This window comes from Sus scrofa, chromosome 8 (genome assembly GCF_054392235.1).
Source record: "Sus scrofa isolate SSC_HxYL_T2T_F1_AM1 chromosome 8, Sscrofa_HxYL_maternal_Yorkshire_Landrace_v2.0, whole genome shotgun sequence".
Lineage (NCBI taxonomy): Eukaryota > Metazoa > Chordata > Mammalia > Artiodactyla > Suidae > Sus > Sus scrofa.
This window is the reverse complement of record NC_139390.1, coordinates 87,074,290-87,090,079: the sequence shown is the minus strand read 5'-3', so window position 1 is coordinate 87,090,079 and position 15,790 is coordinate 87,074,290. Positions and strand designations below refer to the sequence as shown.

Sequence of the window (15,790 nt, the reverse complement as noted above, 5' to 3'; positions counted from 1 at the left end):
CAGACCAGCAATGGACCACTGGATGAGAGAGCTGAGTCAGAGTTTTGCTTCTGGCTTCAACATGGAGCAGATGTGGATTTGAAAGACAAGTCAGCTGCCTCACAAGGTGTTTCAAAGTGTTTCTAGACCAGTCCTGCCAGGCTGTTTACTTGTCCCCAAGGAGAATGTGGCAGAAGCAACCGAAATCAACCCTTCTCAAAGTGTGTCATGATTTCCTTTTACGTCAAGAGTGGTATGTATGATGGCAGGATTGTCCATGCAGCAGAGAAGCTGCTGTGGTGCGGGGTGAAGCCCAGGGGTACCTGTTCCCTTTGGCCAGAGGTCCCAAGTGCCTACCCCTTGGAAGAGCTGTGTTAGATGCTGTGGACACAGGACCACGATGAGCACCCTTATTTCCACAAGGACCCCCTTACAGGGGTGCTGTCTGCAGCAGGGCACTGAAAAAGGGAAATCAGCCAACACTTTAAAAGGGGAGAATCTCAAATGGAATCTTTCTGGTTAGAGAAGAATGTGACATGGGGGTCTGCGCGATACATTCACATGTCCAAACAACCAACAAGGGGCTCCCTCTGCCAAATCCAAGCGTTTCCATAAAAATCCACACGATGCTACAACAGAAGTCATCATTTTCTCTCTTCCAGAGGGAAGTAAGCAAGACATTATTTAGTTGGTCAGATAAATGAATGAATCTTTTGGGAGGCCGTGGGTAAGTATTCTGTTATGATGACTAGAATGGAACTGATAAAAAAGAGACTACTGGTGAGGAACGGGAAAGGACTGGACAAAGGCCACAGACTCAGAAAAGGTCATGACAGCCGAACAGTTTCTATGAGCTACTGCACGCAGGTGGGCCTCTGTACGAGAGCACGATGCACTCCTGGGTTCAGACAGCAGAAATCTCTCATCTCGAGTCTGAAAGCCTTTTGCAAAGAACTCATCATGTGAGAACAAGAATCTTTCTATCTATATATAGACATATGACTGGGTCACTTTGCTGTACAGTAGACATTGACAAAACACTATAAATCAACTATAATGAAAAAAGTAAAAATCATATTAAAAATTAAAACAAAAAAGAACTCAACAGGGAACTCTACAGAGCATTCTGCTTGGTGTTACTGCTGTATGTCTTTCCTTTTGCAGAATAAGCTGGGAGCTATTTTTAATTAAGAAAATATTTTAAAAACACACACATGCACAAACACACACAGAGCCTATGGGTCTACCCTGCAGAACGATGCAAATAAACTGCTAATATTTTTGCCGCAGTTGCTTTAGATCTTTAAAAATTAAACACGGTCAAGTTAAGTGCCCCTGCCCCCCAAATCCATCTTCCGCATTCAAGAAGGGGACTGCCCACTCTGGGAGATGAACGTTTCCTCTCAGACATGCAGATTTTACGCACACACACACGCACACACACATATATTTATAATAACAGCACACAGTACTGCTTTGTTTTACGTAAATCTGAAATCAGATATGCACATCCTTCTGCAGCTTATTTTTATTTCATGTGATGATTCGGCAATGGGTCTGTTTTAATAGAGGTAATGCTGAGCGAAGTCACTCTCGCTGCTGTGAGTTTCACGTGTTTGAGTCCGTCCCAGCTTACGCATCCCGTCCCCTCCGGAGGGACCCTTGGGTTGTTGCCACTTAACTGCTGTTACAGATGGTGCCCAAGGGAACATCCCTGGGCATTTCTTTGGGATACAGAAAGGAAGCAGAACTGCTGAGTCATAGATGGATGGACATCTGCTGCTTTCATTCCAACCCGTCGGAGATGAGCTGTCCTTTTATTCCTCATCCCACCAATACTTGTCATTCACCAATTAAAACCATTTTTTTTTTTTTTGCCATCTGATGGGGGTTCAAAGGGTCGCCCCCACCCTTGCTTTTACTTGCATTTTCCCAAAGGTTTTCTGACCATGTGGGTTTCTTCTTTCATGATTTGTCTCTTCATTTCTTTACCCACTGTATTTTAAGCTTTTTGCCTCCTCTCACTATCATCATCTTTATTCATAATACTTTTTGCCTTAAAAATCCCGTCTGATGTTAAGATTGTCCCTTCCTTATTCCCTCTCTCCCTCCCTCTCTTTTTTCCTTCCTCCTTCTTTTGCGCTCTCTGTAGCATTTGCCTGGAATGCTCTTTTGAAAAAATCTCATTTTCAAAATTTCCACAAAATTCTACTTCACACATGTTGCTTATAAACAGCAAAAGCTGGAATAAAAAAAACCTGAGAGTCTCTGTATTACAGCAGCTCAGTTTAATCTGTTTTCATTTATCATGATTACTAATAGATTTGGATTTTTTTCTACCATTTTAATTTTCTCCTCTCCTTTCCTTCTTTCTTCTTTCCTTCCTTTGATTAGATGGAGCCAGCTTTTTATTTTTTAATTTTTTTTTTTTTTTTTTTTAGCAAAAGAACCTCTCTTCGCTCCTGGACCTGGACAGGATTTAGAAGCTATATATTCCATTTTGACCCTTCAAATAATTATTAAGTTATGAACTTGCAAACTTAAAAGCCTATAGTTAATCAATAGCTTTTCCATGAGAAACAGCACTTTATCTTTGGTCTCCTGCTTCCCATCTTCCATGTTACTGCTCTTTAGGTTTTTTCTTTTTCCTTCTCTTTTTAGGGCTGCACCTGCGGCATATGGAAGTTTCCAGGCTAGGAGTAGAACTGGAGCTGTAGCTGCTGGTCTACACCACACAGCAGCGCAGGATCTGAGCCATGTCTGGGACCTACACCACACTCAACAGCAATGCCAGGTCCTTAACCCACTGAGTGATGCCAGGAATCAAACCCATATCGTCATGGATACTAGTTGGGTTCATTGCCACTTAGCCCCAATGGGAACAACTGTTAACGCTCTTTAGAATATACATTTCAACTTGTTTTCAAATCACACCCAAAGTCAGACTCCACGTCCCATGTCTGTTTAGAGTGGCAAATCTATTTCTCTCATCATCATCGTTTCTGACACTCCACTCCATGCTACTGGGTTCAATTTCTTACCTATCAAACAATTTTTTAAAATTCTTTTCAGCAGCAGTTATTGCATTTCAAATATGCCAATCTTGATATCTCTGAACATGTCTTTATGTCACCTTCATTCTTGCATGCTAGTTTAAAATGTGATAGATTTCCAGGGTGACAGGTGACTGACCTAATACCCTGAAGATAGTGTGTCCACTCCCCCTGGGCCTTCACTGCTACTCTGGGGAAATTTCTTCTTTGACTGTCATTCTTTTATAGGCCAGGGAAACTGCATTTTCTCTTTGGTAGCTTAAAAAAATCTCCTTTTTATTGTTATTTTTTTTTTTTCACAGCCACCCCTGTGACACATGGAGGTTCCCAGGCTAGGAGTTGAATCAGAGCTACAACTGTCAGCTTATACCACAGCCACAGCAATGCCAGATCCGAGGGGCACTGGACCTACACCATAGCTCACAGCAACACCAGATCCTTAACCCCTGAGCAAGGCCAGGGATCAGACCCGAGTCCTTATGGATACAATGTCGGGTATTTTTGAGGTCTGCAGTTTCAGTGTGATGGACCTAGGTACAGACTGACTTTTATTTCTCCATCTCAGGACTCAGTGTCCCTATTCGATTTGAACATGTAGCTATTTCTTCAGTTCTGAAATGTTCTTAGACCTTTTTTTCTTCAAATATCACTTTCGCCCTATTCCTGCCATTTTTCCTTTTAGAACTTTTATTAGCAGTGTGTTGGACCTCTTCATTATATCTTCCACATTAACCTCTGCTTCTTAGTTTCCATCTTTTTATCTCTCTGCACTGCATTCTACGTGATTTTCTCAGATCTGTTTTCTAATAATTTTTCCTGTTTCTGTGTCCAGTCTGTTGAATGTCTACAGTGTCTTTTAATTTTTATTTTTCTTTTTAGGGCCATACTTGTAGCATATGGAAAGTCCTAGGCTAGGGGTTGAATCAGAGCTGCAGCTGCCCACCTATGCCACAGCCACAGCCATGCAGGATCTGAGATGCATCTGCGACCTACACCATAGCTCACAGCAATGCCGCATCCTTAACCCTCTAAGCGAGGTCAGGGATCAAAGCCACATCCTCATGGATACTAGGGGGGCTCTTAACCTGCTGAACCACAAATGGGAACTCCCTCTACAGTGGTTTGATTTGAATGTTTTTCATGTCCAGGTGCCTAGAAATGTTCTATTTGGTTCTTTCTCAAGTATTTCTGTTCTCTTCCATGAGCTACTTCTTACTTTATCATCTCCTTTCTCTAAAGTATACCTTACCTATTACAACTGTAAATACTTTAAACATGTTCATTTTATGGTTTCTTTCAAAAAAATTTTTTTGGATTGTGGGCCAACACTTCTTTTTTTTAAATCATTTTTATTTTTTCCATTATAGTTGGTTTACTGTGTTCTGTCAATTTTTCTTTCAAATTTTTTAAGTTCATTTTTTTGTGACCCTCATCTGCTCACCTAACATGTATTGTTTTGGCATATATTGTTTTCTGGGTGAATCCCTGGGGCCCTGTCTGTGGGAGGTAATCTTCAGGAAGTTTCAGCACGTATAACTATCAGGGGTACACATGCTTTCCCCTTGTTCTGGGCCAGTTTTTATGCTCATCTCTCAGCCTAAATGCTTTTTTTTTTTTTTTGCAAGACTTGCATAGTTTAAATTTAAGACTGCACACTTGATGTGGTACAGGCTTGTTTCTCATTTCTTTGGGCTTCCCTGCCATGTCCCTGGGCTGGCTGGCTTGTTGAGTTTCAGTGTCCTTGTTAGTGGAGAGTGAAATCTCTGCAGAATCTGGCTTTACGCAGGGGGCTCCAGTTCAGGGTCCAGCCTTGCTGGAGTCAACATTCTTGTCTCCTATTCCTGTTGTGTTCTCATACCCACTTCTAAGGCATTTTCCTACATCCAACAATCTGTGGGCCAGTGTAGCTTTAACTCCAAGCTAAACGACTCCGGCTATGAATGCCATTCTTGCACCTGGTTTTTCTTTTTCTTTTGCACTTGGTTATATATTTAAGACTTTTTTTCAATGTAAAATTTCTATGTGTTTGGAGGGGAAAAAAGGCTCAGTTCACTTTCTCAATTCTGATTGCCAATGACCCTCCTTAAAGGTAGGCTCCATGTCTGACTAAGCTGAATGTCACCAAATGCCATGCATCAATCTTTGCTCAAAACTCTCTCATGAATGAATGAGGGAGGAGGAAAGAGGACAAGTTAGGACCACAAAATGAGCGGCAGCCATACAGGTGTGCATATGATGGTGCTGATTAGACCAAGGTAATGCTACAAATTTACAGAATGTAGGAGCAAATGGCTTGTGAAACAGATAGGATAGATGTGAAGTTCTTGAAAATGTTCTTTGAAAATAAAGTGGGGGGGTTTAGATTGTAACATGGTGTGAAATGGATTACAAATCTGGACCTCCATAGAATATAACCCAACACGCTTTTGACACCGTGCAGTTTATTTACTTATTTATTTTTTTGTCTTTTTGCCATTTCTTGGGCCACTCCTGCGGCATATGGAGGTTCCCAGGCTAGGGGTCTAATCGGAGCTGTAACCATCAGCCTACGCCAGAGCCACAGCAACGCGGGATCCAAGCCACGTCTGCAACCTACACCAACAGCTCACAGCAATGCCAGATCCTCAACCCACTGAGCAAGGCCAGGGATCGAACCCGAAACCTCATGGTTCCTAGTCGGATTCGTTAACCACTGCGCCACGACGGGAACCCCGACACTGTGCAGTTTAAAGAGGGCACTCCTATGCATTTGGTCCTTTCAGCTCCCTCGTACTGGAGGCAGGGTGGGCATCCTTGGTTTTGCCACAGCAGGGCCTAGAGACGTACGGCCCACCGGCCCCGCGGGGTGCAGCTTTGTGAGCCTGGCGTCGTGTCACTTCTGAGGCCCAGACGTATCCTATCATTTAAAATTGTGAAATATTACAATTTCCTGCTTTGCTGAGATGCAGGGACTGAAGGGATGGGAGCGCCTAATTTATAAAGTGCTGTCCAAAGGTTAGCTTTTGTTGTTGTGGATATCATGTGGAGAGTAAAATGCTTCTTGAGAGACCAATGGTCTTTTTGGTTAAAACAAACCAAGAGATAATCAGATTCTTAAAATGACGTTTTACAAAAATGATACTGTGTTGTTAGTATTACTAGACGTAGGATGGTAGATGGGGAGAGGAACCAGAGAGAAGGCGGATTTTTCAAGAAGGCGACGGACGTGACTCGCCCAGAGTAGAAAGTGAAACGCCTCTGTGTCAAAGTGTCAGGCGTGTTAGCCAAGTATCTGCACGCAGACTCAAGGTTCAAGAGAGACCTCAGATTCTACCTGAACACAGATTAGAGGGTCCGTGTGAAACAACACACCTAAAAAAAAAGCCCCCCTTTTTTTGGTTGCTTCAGTAGGAACAGCATCTCTTTGCCTCTTTCTCGAGTGATTACGACCTGAACAACCTCCAAGGCTTTCACAGCGACCATGGACGGGGGCGCCCACCATCAGCACCGTGAATTCTGCCTCTTGCTCATTCCCACAGCGCCTTGTAAAGTATGCTCCTCGGTGTCCATGCAAAAGGCAGAATTAGGTACATGATGTAGCCATGTACATAAATCCAGTTTTCTTACTTCAAAACCCAAGCCTTTTCCTCTCTCCATGCTGTGGGCTCCATCGTGTCTAGCTCTTTTCTCCAAAGAATCTTTTTACAGCTATAAAGAGAGATTTGGTACCTCAGATAGTTTGCTATTCGATTCACTCATTTGTTTATTTTTTGTTCCCCATTATGTCGTCCGATTTTGTCCTTTCAAATTCCATTGCTGCTTCCACTGCATGAAATTGAGTTCTCTAAATGAAGACTACTGTGTCCTCGATATAGCTTGAAATTTTCAGAAAATAGGCCAACTTAAAAACACATTTTACATCCCATCATTTTTGCACAATTAGATTAAATGCCCAGAAATGTACGTCCAAAGAAGTTGAAACAAGGACAATTTTGCTGGTGTGATACTGGGATTAATTTTGCAACATGACTTCACAGAAATACTCTTTGCTACACACTTTTGTTCATTTAATAATGTTACCTCATTTTGAGTAAAAAAAATGTAAAACTATACAGCCTCCTCTGGGAAAGAAATTTGTATAATGGCTTTATAAAATAAAAGTAAAGGCAAAAGTCATCCTTGAAGAGTGGGCTAATAAAAAGGCTGTAGAGGGTTCTAAAGTAGTAAATATTCCTGTATTAAACTGAACATCAGACTTAAATAACTTCTGAACATGGGTATATGCAATCCATTTATAAACATCATCTCATGTGCAGTAACAGCATAAACTCCACTTTTAAAAAAATAAATACAACAACCAAAATGGCTATAGAGGCCTAGTTCCTCCAATTCCAAAGACCTTGGGTTAAAATCCATGAGAAGAACAGATTTAAAATATTTTCAAAGAAACACTTCAAAAAAAAAAAAGAAAAAAGGAAAGAAAAATCTCAATAGTTCTGTCATTTTCTCAAACTAGGAAACCAATTTTATTCATAGCTGTAACTTTATCTGGTCCTCTCTTAGGACATCCATTATACTAAACTGCAATCGTATGATCATTCAGAAATAGTTTTAAAATATTGAATTAATCTTGGAACAAAAGTGAATAGTCAGAGTTAATGGGAACCCTTGTACACTGTTGGTAGAAGTGTAAACTGAGCAGCCACTACAGAGAACAATATGGAGGCTTCTCAAAAAACTGAAAATAGAACTATCATATGATCCAGCAATCCTCCTCATGGGCATATATCTAAAGAAAATGAAAACACTAATTTGGAAAGATTCATGCACCCCAACGTTCATAGCAGCATTATTTACAATTGTTAAGATACAGAAGCAACCTAAGTATACATGAACAGATGAATGGATAAAGATATGACTGACACACACACACACGCACATATATATATATATATTCCATGGCTCATATATATATATATATATATATATATATATGAGCCATGGAATACTATTTAACCATAAAAAAGGATGAAGTTTTGCCACTTGCCATAACACAGATGGATTTTGAGGGTATTGCACTTAATGAAGTACATCAGACAGAGAAACACAAAATACTGTATCACTTATATGTGGAATCTAAAAATAAAACAAACCAGTGAATATAACAAAAAGAAACAGACTCATAGATAAAGGGAGCAAACTAGTGGGGAGAGGCAGGAGAGGGACAAAATAGAGGTAGAGGATTAAGAGGTACAAACTACTATGTATAAAATAGGTAAGCTACAAGGATATATTGTACAACAGGGAATATAGTCAGTATTTTATAACTATAAATGGTGTGTAACCTTTAAAAATTGTGAATCACTATTTGTATACCTGAAACTTATAAAATACTGCACATCAACTATACCTCAATTAAAAAAAAAGAATCTATGCAATCTATGATTCTACCTGCCATACTTTGTTGGGGATTAAGAAACTAAGATTAGTGTTTAATTATGTAACTTCCTTTAGGGTTCAGGCTTTTCATTCTTTTTTTGTAATAGATAAAATATCTTCTTTCTTCTCTATTTTGGCTACTTGCCTTCTGCCTTTTTGTGTTTTGATGCATTTTGTCTTACTGTATCAGCGTTTTTACTGCAAGCTGTGTTAAATGCTTTTGAAAGCAGGAAGGGTGAAAATTCTTTCATATACGGTAGTCTCAAAAAGTCAGTTAGAAACAGTTCCTTAAAGGCCTGTATGCTGGAGTTGTGGCAGGTACCCTACGGGGGAAGGGAAAAGAGAACAACCTTTATCACCCCGTTCTCTTTCTAGGAACTCACATTTAATCAATGTAATTCCTTCACACTGGCTGATTTTATAAATACCAAAGCACAAGAGGTTCCCAGCTCTTCTACCTCTGGAGCCTAAGAAAGGGACAGTGACATTTTTAAACTTAAGATCCTTTAGCAATACTGCACAAAACTGTACCTTTGCTACCTAAACACCCTTTAGGTGTGTAGGACATCACTTTACTTAGTAAGGAGCTAGAAAAACAAACCTTTGAAATATTTCACTTTAGCCCTTCAATCCAAGGGCTATGCTACTGTTTAAGCAATGGGCAACAATCACCACCTGCAAAGTCTCTGTCCTTCTCCTGGATACTAAGGGACACAGCTTTCCATGATTGACTTTGGTACAGTGCATAGATCCAAAATTACCTGAGTGCTAAATAAGCATCTGATAGCTACAGAGAATAGGTAAATCCAATGGATTTCACAGACTTTTGACTGCTTATCAATTATAGATATAAACAAAGAAAATCAGTGCCCATTCAGGGCTGGGCTCTTTGAAGTCTCTGGAATCTCAAGAAGAAGCATCTTCATAAACCTGTTTGCTAACATACTATTCTTTCCTGAATCACCCTAGCAGTGTGTGTGTGTGTGTGCGTGTGTGTGTGTGTGCGCGTGTGCGCACACGTGTATGAAAGAGAAAGAGAGAGACATTGTTGGGATACCTACAGCAATAGTGTCAGTCCTACAGCAGAGTTAAATCATCTGCGTGGTGTGGTGCACACAGATAATCACAGCGGATCTGAAGGACCAGCCCTTACATCTGATCCTGCAAACCACATCATTATGTCTGAATAAATCTAACATCTTGTTACATGGTCAGTGTAACAGATGGTCCCCGTCTCAAGCTTGCTATTTTCCCAAAAACAGCATGCAGAAACAGTTCTTTTTTTCAAGTCTTAATTAGAATAAAAATGACCTCAATTTGAGCATTCAAATTATTCCAATTTATGGTTTTTGTGGTTTTTTTTTTTCATAGTCTTATGAGAGTTTTCCTTAAATGACAAGCAGATATATCTGTAGGAGGACCATTTTGCTGGTTGCAGTTTTGATGCCTGTTCATTTTTATAGTATTTACATCATTTATTAATAGCCAGGGTAGAACTCGGCTGCCTGGGCATCGCTGGAGAATGCTGTGGTTTGTTTTTCTGGATGGATATGCCAGAGGGAGGGTGTACCAGCGGTCTCTATAACATGCATGTATTCTCTATGAATTTTACATGGTCTAATCTAGTAATAGTTAAAAGCGAGTTCAATGTTTTGTTTATTACCTTAATTGACGTTCCAGAAGGGATATGTCTCATAGCCCTGCCCCTGACTTAAGCATCACAATTTCCATTGACTTTAATGAATATTACGTAGATCAAAAGAATATGTGACTTAACAGATACACACTCCTATATATAAAACAGAAAAGCAACAAAGGCCTCCTGTACAGCACAGGGGACTCTACTCAATATTTGGTAATAATGTATCAGGCAGAAGAATCCAAAGGAGAACAGAAGTATATATAACTGAATCACTGTGCTGTACACCTGAAACCAACACAATATTGTAAATCAACTGTACTGCAATTAAAAAACATATGTGACAATCTAAAAATCTAGAAGGGGCCTGGTTATACGGCAACCACAATTTACCATCAACAACCCTAGAAATCTAGACTCTTTTAATTTTTACCATAAATTTGATATTTAATTTTGATAAAACATTCCTTTGTACCTTACATTTTTTTTTGGTCTTTTTGTCTTTTTAGGGCATATGGAGGTTCCCAGGCTAGGGGTCTCATTGGAGCTACAGCTGCCGCCCTACACCACAGCCACAGTAACGCCAGATCTGAGCTGCATCTGCGACCTACACCACAGCTCACGGCAACGGATCCTTAACCCACTGAGCAAGGCCAGGGATAGAACCTACAACCTCATGGTTTCTACTGGGATTCGCTTCCACTGTGCCATGACGGGAACTCCTACCTTACATTTTTAAATGCTTACAGAATTAGCACACTTTCTTTGGGGGTACAGGACACGTGTTTTTGGTAGCGGAAGGAAAATCCAAGCAACCATAGCCCAGTGTGAAAATGTCAGACTTCAGAGCAAGTTAAATTGGGGTATCTCTGATAAATCTCGTGACAAAAATGTTTCGGCATGACCCAAGGTTTAATCTTAGTACTCACTGCAATTGTGAATTTCCATAGGCCAGTTACAGTATAATTCATTTTAAAAACATCATTTGTAAGCAACATTTCATGCCTCTACCTATTGTGTCACATGAAATACACCTGTTCCTGAGAGGTGTGATACAGTAAAATGAGGCATGGAACACAGCAAACTGCAGAATGTTTATGGGAATAATGCTCTCGTTCTATTATCTATACCAGTAGTGGGAGCTTTGGGCTCAGGCAAGAGGGTGAATGTTACTGGTACTGCACTCTTACTGCCAGCAGCCACTCTAGCAGGGGCACAGGGACCGGCCTGATAACTTCCTGGACATTTAAAGACCGAGCGAACCACATGTTTCAATTCGTGGCTTCGGTAGGAAGTTTATCTATATCCTTGACAAAGGAGCAGACTGTAGTTCTTGACTCGACAAAGTGACTGACTTATTCCAAGTAAAAATAAGAAGCTCAAACCTCACTGCAAATACTGTTCTAGGATTTGAATCCAAGCAATCTGGTCTCAGAGCCTGTGCTCAACTGCTACACTAAGGTTACAAACCCAACAGCACGTTTGGAGCCTGATGAGACTTCATCTATGCTAACCAGGTGAAGACTCATCACCAGAACTGCTCTACACAGAGAAAGGATACAGAAGAACAATGTTCTCTCATGCCAAAAATTTTTTTAAAAAATTATCAAGCCTCATTTTTGTAGGCTGTAGACTTTAACAGTAAACTTCTGGACATTTCACAGTATGCGGACTGCAAATGGTTCAGTAGAAGTCAGAAAACCTTCAGTGAGCTATTCTTGTTTCAAACAGGGGCATTTGGAGTATATACTTAAAGATAATGCTTATTTCTTTTTATCTTTTGCTTTTGCTTTTTAGGGCTGCACCCGTGGCATATGGAAGTTGCCAGGCTAAAGGTCGAATCGAGCTGCAGCAAACAGCTTACATCACAGCCACAGGAACACCATACCAGAGCCACATCTGTGACCTACACCACAACTCATGGCAACGTAGGATCCTTAACCCACTGAGCCAGGCCAGGGCTCGAGCCCGCATCCTCGTGGATACTAGTCAGGTTTGTTACCACTGAGCCATGTTGGGAACTCCCATCAGTGCTTAATTTCAATAAATGACCACAGTTTGCTCCCTTGTAAAAAGGAGCTGTAGAAAGGCAAGATTCCCACTTGCTATCTACTGAATTTCAAGAATGTGAACAAAGGGAATTGCTGAATTTAGAAGTGTCGCCAGACTATTGTTTGGGTAAAGGGAGAAAGCAAATTGCTTTTTCCTAGTACAAGATAAGGTTTGCATTAAGCTGCAATTGATGGAGTTGCTTTCTTTTGCAGGCAAGAGCTGCATTATCCTGGCAACCAGAGCCTGGCATAGGGGAGAAAGAAGGACGTTCACCCGGATGAAGCCGGGTTTGCAGCTGTGCTTCCAAGGCAACAGCAGAGTGGCTCACCCCGGGGAAATGGTAGCCCCAGCAGTGCATTTTTAGGATGGGAATGCGGGAGGTGGGTAGCAACTGGATCACAGCTTCCCTTTTCTATCTTGAGAGCCTTGCATTGGAAGAAGAAAACAGCTAAACCTCCAGAGACTGTTATGACAGACCCTCTTCAATTCATTCATCAAACTGAGGGACCTAGAAAACATATTTGGGTGTGATGATGCTGGCTGAAAGGTAGTTTCTTTTGGTGGACTCATGCTAAAAGCTGATAGATCACCTACCTAAATTTTTTAAAAAAGATGATGTTCGGCTTGATTAATTTATCAGAGATTAGCCATGTGTCCTCTCTTATTATGAATTCTGAACATCTGGCACAAAGCAGATTTTGTTCAGGACACTGTGAACAACTGCATCATTCATGACGGGTGGGGTAAGTATCACGCCACCAGACCACCCCTCCAGTGGTCCACCCGTCCCCACAAGTGTCAACACTTGCACACACAGGCACACACACACACCCAATGACAGGCACACAACGCAGATTCAAAGGACAGCTGCAACAGGGCTTCTCCTTTTCATCTGCTTGCAGAAAGCTGCTAGTCAAGAGAGCCGAGGAGCACAGCTGATGCTATCTAGCCTCCTCTTCTGCTCAGAAATTCTGTGAACGTCTGAACTTCCTCTAATCAGAACAAAGTGGCCACTCTCTCTTTAAATGACCGACCAATGATTCTTTGGGTTTCTGTGTTCAAAGAGAGTTAAAGCCCACACTTCACAAGTGCTGACTCCCTGGGGTCTCCTGAGCCACCAGGACCACAGTCCCCAGCCCGCACCAGCACTGGCACCTGTTGGAGAGAGGCCAGGGCCAGTCAAGCCTCCTCCCTGTGTGCTTGGCACCGGCACTGCGAGTGCGGTTGGGGGTGCGGGCAGCTGGTTGGCAGCAACGTCCTCTGCAACCAGGACAGAGAGCAGCCGTCAGGAAAAAGAGAAAGCACGGTAAAAATTAGAAAAGCAAAGTCATTCCTTCAAGTAACATCTGGGGCAGACATGTCAACGATCCCAAGACCAAGGCTGGTGGAGCTCATGAGAAAAAGTTCTCCATGTAGGGCGACTGCCCCAAAGAAAAGAACACAAGGGTCACAGGGAAGTGAAAAAGCAAGTTTGTGCCCTCAGATTTCTTCTCCCTGAAAATGTGTCAAAAAGCCTTAATGCACTTAATTTCAGTGTTAAGACACTGGAATGCAATGTTTTTACTCAATAAATGCAGTATTTGGTGATATCAGTCTACGTGAAGGACAGTGAAAGGAGAAGAGAAGGAGAAAGGAAGGGGGAAGAGACAGCCAGGAGATGGGGAGGGAGGGAAGGGCCAGGCAGTAGTGGGGGGAGAGAGAGAGAGGGAGGGGGAGAAAGAGAAGGAAGAAGAAGGGGAGAAAGAGGAGGAGGGGAAGGGGGAGTAAGGGGGGAGAAAGAGGAAGAGGGGGAAGGAGAGAGAGGGAGGGGAGAGAGAAGGAGAGGGGGCAGGACGTGTAGGGGGAGTTGGAGGAGGAGAGAGATGGGGACAGAAGAGGGAGGGAGAGAGTGTGAGGGTTTGGGGGGGAGAGGGAGAAGGGAAGGGCCAGGGAGAGAAAGGGAGAAAGAGAGGGAAAGCAGAGAAGGCTGATTGTAGGGGAAAGCAGGTGAGGGAAGGCAGAAACAGCCAGAAGAAGAGGGAGAAAGCAAGAGCCCCCTGCAACCCTGCACTCTGGAGGCTGAGCCCACAGCACTTTGGACCCCGTGGTTCCCTCACTGCAGCTCTGCACCTGAGCCCCTCTCCTGCTCTGGGGGGTTCTCAGGCCTCAACTGCAGGCACCCGCTCTGCACTGTCCCCGTGTGCTCCTAACTCCCCTGGAAAGGCGGACACGGCCTCCAAAGCTAGACGGTTCTGTTCTGCCAGCAGCTCTTGTTGAGGCGTCACTCTCTCCTTAACTCCTGGAGCACCCATGGTGGCAAGAATTCCTTTGTCGTGTGTCACTCTGGCTTCCTCTAGTCAGGATGCTATTCCTGTGCCTTTGTCTCCACCCCCACCTCCCCAAACAGACAACTGTTTATTGAAGTCAAGTGGATTGACCATGTTGTATTATTAGCTCCAGGTGCACAGCAAAGTGAGTCAGTTATACGTATTTATGTTCTTTTTCAGATTCTTTTCTATTGTAGGTCATTACAAGATATTGAATATAGTTCCCTATGCTATAGAGTAGGTCCTTGTTCTTTATCTATTTTATTTTATATGTGGTAGTATGTATATTTTAACCCCAAATTCCTAATTTACCTCCTCTTCCCTTTCCCCTTTAGTAATCATAAGTTTGTTTTCTATGTCTGTGGGTCTGTTTTGTAATAAGCTCACTTATATCATTGTTTTTAGATTCCACATATAAATGGTGTCATATGATACTTGCTTTTCTCTAACTTACTTCACTTAGTATGATAATTTCTAGGTCCATGCATGTTGCTGCAAATGACATTAATTCATTCTTTTTTTATGGCTGAGTAGTATTCTACTGTGTATATCTATCACATCTTCTTTATCCATTCCTCTGTTGAGGGGCCTTTAGGTTGTTTCCATGTCTTGGTGATTGCAAATAATGCTGTAATGACCACTGGGGTGCATGTATCTTTTCAAATTAAGAGCTTTCTCTGGATAGATGTCCAGGAGTAGATTTGCTGGATTAAATGGTAGCTCTGTTTTTAGTTTTTAAAGGAACTTCCATACTGTTCCCTATTGTGGCTGCACCAATTACATTCCCACCAACAATGCAGAAAGGTTTGCTTTTCTCCACATAATGTCCACCTCTTAACTCACCAACCCCATGATAGAATTCTGAACCATGACTGTCACTGTGTCACCAGAGAGCCTGGCACCTAGCAGATATTCTCAAAATTTACTCCTGACTAGCGAAATGCCAGTCATTTTGTTCATTATTTTCTTGGCTAAATGATAAAAAAATAAAGAGATTTATATTTCACTTTAGGGGAAGCGACTTGGATAGTCTTTATAATATCGTCCTCCTCCTTTTTAATCAACCTCATTTTAAAAAACTGAAGTAGAGTTGATTTACAATGTTGTGTTAATTTCTGCTGGACAGCAACATGATTCCGTCGTGCTGATATACATACATTCTTTTTCATATTCTTTTCCATTATTGTTTATCACAGGGTATTGGATATAGTTCCCTGGGCTCTTCAGTAGGACCTTGTTGTTTATCCATCCTACATGCAGTAGTTTGCATCTACCAATCCCAAACTCCCAGTCCATTCCTCTCCCACCTCCCTCCCTCTTGGCAACCACAAGTCTGTTCTCTC

The 15,790-nt window shown here is 41.9% G+C and overlaps 1 protein-coding gene across 9 annotated transcripts in view; it reads right to left on the bottom strand.

Annotated features, from left to right (window-relative positions):
* NR3C2 (nuclear receptor subfamily 3 group C member 2) overlaps window positions 1-15,790 on the bottom strand; it is a 365,987-nt gene that overhangs the window by 38,768 nt on the left and 311,429 nt on the right.